Source organism: Aplysia californica, unplaced genomic scaffold (genome assembly GCF_000002075.1).
Source record: "Aplysia californica isolate F4 #8 unplaced genomic scaffold, AplCal3.0 scaffold00146, whole genome shotgun sequence".
Classification (NCBI taxonomy): Eukaryota; Metazoa; Mollusca; class Gastropoda; order Aplysiida; family Aplysiidae; genus Aplysia; species Aplysia californica.
The window spans coordinates 1111867-1119580 of NW_004797416.1; the positions used below are offsets into that span (position 1 = coordinate 1111867).

A 7714-nucleotide genomic window follows, 5' to 3' on the forward strand; every position below is an offset into this window, starting at 1 on the left:
CTCTCTCAACCCCCCCCCTCTCTCTCTCTCTCTCTCTCTCTCTCTCTCTCTCTCTCTCTCTCTTTCTCTCTCTCTCTCTAATATCTCTCTCATTTTCGCTGTCTCTCTCTCTCTCTCTCTTCTTCCCGTCTTTGAACAGAGGCTGCTTTAATTATTCTCGGCCACTAGTGTACTGTACAGTACTGCACTTAACCCGCCACACGATAAAGGTCAATTTAGTGCTGGGAAAGCGCAAGTCAGATACACAGTCTGAAATAACGGAGAGAGAGAAACAAAGTAAGATTAAGACCTACCAGTGGCGCCCTCAAACCGTCTGCAATAGGTTAGCATTTGACCGTTTCTTTGTTTCTTATCAAGGGCAATGTTTAAAAGCAATACTTTTGCCTGGGGTTCAGCTGGTATTTGAAAAAAAAAATGTATACCGCATTCGTAAAATAGTTCATTTCTTTTGGGTAAGTAATAAAACAGGCGGCAACTTTATACGACAAAAGACCAGGGTACCGTAATTTGTCTTCGGGGAGGGATAACAAAGAAAATTGTGTTTTTTTTTCGTGTCTGTTTTGTAATCGGCGAGCAAAATTTAGTGGACCCAGGTGCTATGTTCCCAACCAGATAAATGCACTATAAACCAGATACTGAGAGAGAGAGAGAGAGAGAGAGAGAGAGAGAGAGAGAGAGAGAGAGAGAGAAATTGGTTTTTCAGATTATTTTTAAAGACACCATTGGTGGTTTTTGTAAGGTAAGTGTAAAATGTGGTTTATGTTGTCCTCAGGGGATTCGAGAAAAGTGCGGTTGTTGTCGTTGTTATTGTTACTGTTGGTGTTGTAGCTGTTGCTGTTGTTGTTTGTTCATTTTTGTTTTTGCTTTTGCTGTAGTGTTGTTGTTGCTGTCGTCGTGGCTGTAGTCGTCTTTGTTGTTTTCTTTATTTACTGCTGCTGCAATAGTTGTTGTTATTGTTGTTGTTGCTGTTGTTGTTGTTGTTGTTGCTGTTGTTGTTGTTGTTGTTGTTGTTGTTGTTGATGATTAGGAAACTTTGATGCTGTTTTGATAGTACACGTATTCTGATTGTGGCGGTTGTCTTTGTCATTGGATTTGTTTGTTCGTATTACCCTGCAGCTGTTCCTTTTCTATGTCAGAGCTTCTGTTGTTGTTGTTATTATTGTTGGTTTTGTTGTTGATGTGCAAGTTGTTTTTGTTGCTGTTGTTGCTGTTGCTGTTATTGTCGTCGCTGTTGTTGTTGTTGTTGTGGGGTTATTTTTGTTGACGGTGGTGGTGGTTGTGCTTGTAACATTAGTGATGGTGGTGGTTCTTTTGATGGTGATATTTGTGCCTCTTTAAAACAAATGTCGGTGTTTTTCCGCCCCCCATTGACACAATTTAGGTAATTTGAAAAGCAGGCTTCGACCCTGTCGGCCAGGGCCAACCCGGGATGAGAGGCAGTCAACTTCTCAGCTGAAAGACAGAGACACTCGACAAGTTTTGTTTTTTTTTCCACTCATGAATCGAAGTCGGGTCTTCTGCTTGTGACGACCAAGCGCCTTATCGCTACATCATGGACGTTGGTCTGGCTGAAGTGGTAGTTTATGGTTGTGGCGGTGATTGTGGTAGGCGTGGTTCTGCTGCTGATCGGTTTTCATTTGGGGTTGACTGTTTGAATTTGGAGGATTCCACTGCAGAACGCACTTCTAGACGGCAGATCTGGGCATTTCCATCAAAATCGTTATCGTTGAAGCTCTAAAATGTTGTTTTCCGTCATCATCATTGTTATTTTCGTTGTTTGCTGCTGTTGTTACCGTTGTTGTTATTTTTGTTTCTGTAGCTGATTTTGCTGTTTTTGGTAATGGCATTTTTATTGTTATGAGTGTTGTTGTCATTTTCGATCCAAAAAAAAGCAAACAAAAAAAAAACCAATATATAAAAAACAACAAACAAACAAACAAAACTGGAGAATGCCCCTCCACTCCACAACCTTAAGATAAGAATTGTCTCGAATTGTCTATAGTTGTTTTGTTTTTTTGTTTTTTTTTGGGGGGGGGGGGGGTTTCTGAAAATGCACTGTATCCCTCGACATGATAAAATAGTGTTTCTGTCTTACGTTTCATCTCAGATAAAAACTTTTTTTGGTTCATTTTTTCTTAGTTTTGTACAGGCATTCCCACTGGGACTCTGCATAAATAAATATCTTTTACATTTCTACTCGTAAACAAACACCCCAGGCGGCTAGCTCGTCCATGTTTCACTCTACAATCTCTCTGTATTTATCAGTGTTCTGGCGTGGTTTACAGCTCTGTGAATAGAGGGTTTTTTCTAGATAAGTTGCGTTCAATAAAAACCTGAAGCTCTAACGTCAAATTGTTCATAAAAGGATTATGATATCGTAAAAGAGATATTGAAGAAAAATCAAATGTTCCACGACACACTGGAATCAGGCGCTCGTCAATTTTTGATGGGGCATAAGGACTTAATGGTTTTCATCTTAAAACATGCTCCTTTGTCTTGCATTTAATGAAAATAAAATCCATCGATCTTGAATGAAGCTCGAAACGTCTGTAATGAAAGGGGGCGGAGATAGCCTTTTGTTAGAGGAAAACTTGGCGAGAAAATGGCCGTTTTAAAGTTTAGTGACTTTCAAAGTTTGAGCGTCCTTGAAAACTGCAAATTCAATTTTGTTTTTGCGTTCACAATAAAATTCACATTGAAATGTATTTTTTTAACGGAAATAAAAAGGTGTTGAGCCAAATAGATAAATAGGTATGGGAAATAAAATTTGATAAAGAATTTCCAACGGGCGGAGAAATGTCGGTTTCTCCTACTAAAAAAAGAACAATTTAATAGACGAGCGCCTGGTTTCACCATGATACCACACAAATTTATGGTTCTACACCCCAGTGTAAGGAAAACTGCTGTAACTCCAGACCCCACGCTGAGCTAATGATTCCTGATCCCACTGCACAAATTGTTTTCTCGTTGTGGTAAACCTTCAGAGTCAGAATTTATGAGGCCATGAACTTGGGATATCGCATCCAAGATGGAGACATATCAGGGTTGTTCGTGGTACCCATGGGCTTTTGAGAAATACCTCATCCTGGTTTTACAATGTGCTCGGGAAAGATAACAATGTGCTCGGTTGGCGTACTTGGATTTGTAATGGGTTCACTGTCCTTCCTGCATGGCCTGGATGATCTGGGTGACCTCGGCTGTGGTTTATTGTATCAATCCCCTGTGGACGATTTGGGTCCTCGTCAACACAAATCGCTACCTTAGAATTATAAAAGTCCTATCTGCCCAGTACCTAGTTTTGAGAAATGTGACGTAAAAAGCTTGTGTTTCACAACATGTCAGGCTTTTTCAAATGCAGTTCTTTGAATATCCCGATAACGATTCCAAACAATCTTACAATTTTGGTAGAGCAGACAGAACATTTGTTTTCTGAACCCAAGGTCTTAGTAGCTCAGAACGGCCAGATAGAACTCTGTTACCCTAAGGTAGCGCAGTGCTGGCGTTTGTGATGCAGTTGACGGGCTCTTTGCCATTGTGTGCAAAAGACAGATCTATCCCACGCAAAGGAGTCTGTCAAATGAAGTTTCTCGTTTTCCAGCTGGAAAGCTGAAACCTTCTTAGCCCGGGCTGTGCCCGGACAAAGGAAGTCGAAGCAGCCTACCTCTTACATGACCTTATTTGTGTCGAAAGGAGCGTGAATTTCACGTTAAATTACAATTTTGTTGACCTGGTATAGATAATTTAGAAGGCGGAAGATTTCGATTCTGCTTATCGCTGTTTTCCTGGGCTGTGTAGCATGTATCCCAGTAGAAAGATGATCAAATTTTAGTGTTTGGAAAGCTATTCCATGTTTATGCAGCCTTGTTTGCCATACAGTTTTTCAACATTACAAATTTCCCTTTTATAACTACGCTTATTTTTAAAAAAAAGAGTATTTACCTATTTGCATAAAATAAACATAAAACATTGTACAAATTATTACTCCATGCAATAAATATAAAGTTTGAATATAAATAACTTGTATTGGCAGAGGTTCGGTATATTTCTTTATTACCGAAAACAACCGAGCAATGTCGTGCGCCATTATACTAAGAGGTGAAAAACCTTTCCCACATAAGAATCGAACTCAAGTTTTTTCACGCTTGGCCAAGCGTGTTACAATCACACCACAGCAGATGTCTGTGACCTCATTGGACCTGGGTGTACGATCCCCCAACGTTCTGCCAGGTTGGGTGAGAACAAAAATGTTTTAGCAAGTCTTTAATGACAGATCGAAACGAACTCAAGACAGCGTGCGTTTACAACGCCCAGACAGACAGCAACAAAAACAAATAATCGATTGTCGCACGCACTGTCCCCAGAGACAATTTAAAGAGCCGAGATCGACACGATAAAAACGGTACCTCTCGACATGATAAAATCGTTATACCTCTCTACACAACTGGATTATCCATTCGCAATAATTACTTACAGAGATGTTTGCGGGCTGGGCTAATGGTTAGACTCTCCACCGCTGCTCGCAGAAAACGTAAGCTCGATTCCCAGGTGGGCGCGTTTTTATGCTGTATCCCACTCAGCCAGGGTTGGCGCTGACAACAAACATCCCAACTCCCAAAGGGTCCAAATTGTGTCGTTGGCGGCATAAGACATGTTTAACTGTTTCAGTGATGATTAGAATATTACATTATTTGATGACTCCCCCCCCCCCACCCAAAAAAAATTAATTAAATTTTTTTTTTTTTTAAATGTATCGATGTTTGCCTTGTTAGAGCCTGGGTGAACCTACTTGTGAAACAAAATAAGTCGTCATGACGTCAAACCATGAGATGTATCTCTACCTTACACTGCAAAGCGAGAACATCCAAAACAAAACAAACAAACAAACAAACGGCCAACAATATTGTTTTAACAACGCAGAGAGCAGCTTTAGGCACGAAGGCTTAGATTACTGTCTTTATTAAAACGTTTCATTTGAAATAAAGAAAATTTCCCGCCTCAGTCAGAAGGTGCTCTGAAATCGCATTTTCTGTTTTTACGTCAAATTGATAGGATTCCTAGACGTTCTTTAGTGATGATGATGATGATGATGATGATGATGATGATGATGATGATGATGATGATGATGATGATGATGATAATAAAGGTGGTCGTGCTGGTGGTAGTTCCATTGTGGCCATTGCAGTTCTAACTCTAATTTGGCTAAAAACGAACCATAAAAGTAAAAGAAAATTTATGTCTAAGAAGATAAGGAACGATTGGCTTAGCAACGACAATTTTTCTTTGTTCCTTTATCCTTTATTAGATTAATTCAGTGCTTGCCAACCAAGGCGATTTCACCCAGTAGTAGGCGATTTAGTAATTATGGTGGGCGATGGGGAATCACCCGGATAGTAACAGGTATTATCTAATGATCCGATTGGAAGTACGTGCATGTGGTCGGTAAGCCAGTTATTTTAGCTTCTTTGATGTTGCAAAAGCGAGCGCTGGTTATGTATAAAAATGTTGACGCGCTCTCAGGTTTCATGTTTACGAGTACATGGATATTACAATGGCGTTAGGAATTCTCTGGAGAAAGGGTGGACTACAAAACAGAAAAGTTGTTGACGATTTATGTTCGAGTTCAGCATAGTGCCCCAGGGTTCAAACGCAAAGTGCAACAAGTGTATGCACATACACACACGTACACAGTTGTCGACAGACAGACAGACAGACAGACAGACAGACAGACAGACAGACAGACAGACAGACAGACAGACAGACAGACAGACAGACTGATAGATAGATTTTAGTCATTGCCATCGTACCCACAACAAAATCAGCTCCAAGGTTGACACGTTGTGACTTCTTTTGTGGATTCTTTTCTTCTTTTGTATGCACCTCTGATTATACTACTTTCTAGGTTTACATTTACTCCTAAAATTTCAAAAAGCGGCAATCCGTATCTACCCAGCATCAATTTCAAACTAAAGATTCTCGCACGCGCGTGCGTGTGTGTGTGCGTGCGTGCGTGCGTGCGTTCGTGCGTGCGTGCGTGTGTGTGTGTGTGTGTGTGTGTATGTGTGTGTGTGTGCGCGTGCGTGTGGCTGGGGGAGGGGGGTAGGTGACAAAGGCCAGGTTCTTTATAACTCTTTCTACTTTTTGGGGGTTTAGTTGAAGTAAGAGTTTTACGGCACTTGCAATACAATAGAGTCCTATAGGTGCCGACGATTAGAAGAGTTACAAGAGAGTAACGAGCAGAAAAATGAAGGAGGAGCAATAAGAACGACAAATGTTAGACAAGAAAGAAGGAACATACCATACTGGAGCACCCGCCAACCAGCCACTAGCTTTCTATGAACCTTTCCAACTTACTTGACTTTTAATTAATCAAAGCAGCAGATTTTCACCAGCGGGCTTCCTTTAGTTGTGCTTTCTCTTCTTTTGACCCCTGGAGATTTGTACGGATTCCTTATTGTCTGAAACAGGACTGTGAGCTCCGGGAAGACAGTGCACTCTTCTCACGACGTTCAATTCTTGATGACTCAGCGTTCTGCTATTGTCAACGTGTGTCAGACTTCCTTTCGATTATCTTCCTCTTTATCTTCCTCTTTTCCATCCTCTTTTTCGTCTCTTCTTCCCCTTATTGTCTCTTCCTTCTACTTTTCTATTTAATTTTGTTCCTCTTCTTCCTCCTCCCCCTACCCTTTTTCTTAGTTCTTCACTTAACCTGCATCTTCCCCACGTCTTCCTTCCTCTCATCCTCCTCCTCCATCTCTTCCGCCTTCCTCCCTTTCTCCTGTTCCTCCTTCTCATCCACTTTCACCCCGTGTCCTCTCCCTTCTCCTCCTTAGCCTAATTCCCCTCCTTCTCTTCCTTTTCCTCCTTTTTCTTCCTTCTCCATTCTCTCCTTTCCCTCCTTGTCTTCCCCTTCCAGCTTTCCCTCCACACCCTTCTCCTTCTCTTCCTCTAATTTTTCTTCTAGCCTTTAACCTCATCCTTAATGAGTGAACTCTGTGTTCTAGTCTGCTTAACGTACGCCTTTTCTTTACTTTATAATTATCTATTTCATCCTGGCGAAATGTCTCCCGGCCCTCACAACTCTACTCTTTTCATCTTCGTTCATGCAGTCCTTCTTTCGTTCATCTCTCGCGGTCATGTTAAGTTTTATTTTGTGGGTTCTTTTTGTTTCCCCTTTCTTCTTCATTTTCACCCACTAGAATCTTCTCCTTATTGGTTATTTCTGTAATGTTTAAAATATCTTAACTCTTTGAGTACAGGCAATTTGGTCTTTCGACTACGCTTCATAATATTATGCTGTTTTTAATAAGTGTAACTTCTCTATTCATGCAGATTTTTCAACTCTGATTTCTTTTTCTTAAGCTTAAAAGGGCAAGCAACAACATGCATACTATGCAAAATCATGTTTCGGAATTGGGTATGATGGTTTCAAATGTGCCTTGTCATTGCTTTTGCTCTGCTGCTGATCTAACATTATGTTTGTCCGCTACGTGTTTAAAAGAGTTAAAAACGTATAATGCCCGTGCCATGGTTCTCAACAGGTAAGCGATCTTCCAGTCTAGGGCTTCCATGTCACGAACACAAGACTGGTCATCTATTCTTCTTCTTCGTGTTATTAAATTAATACTTTTTCAGTTCTCTGTTAACCTATAAAGGTAAAGGAGGGATAATGATAAAGCTTTCAGTCGTTCCTCGCAGATTATTTGTGTTTGGTTCC

General features: G+C 40.7%; 1 protein-coding gene across 1 annotated transcript in view; it reads left to right on the top strand.

Annotated features, from left to right (window-relative positions):
• The window catches only part of LOC101854634, a 62823-nt gene that overhangs the window by 52665 nt on the left and 2444 nt on the right, over positions 1 to 7714 (top strand). The window lies entirely within an intron of this gene.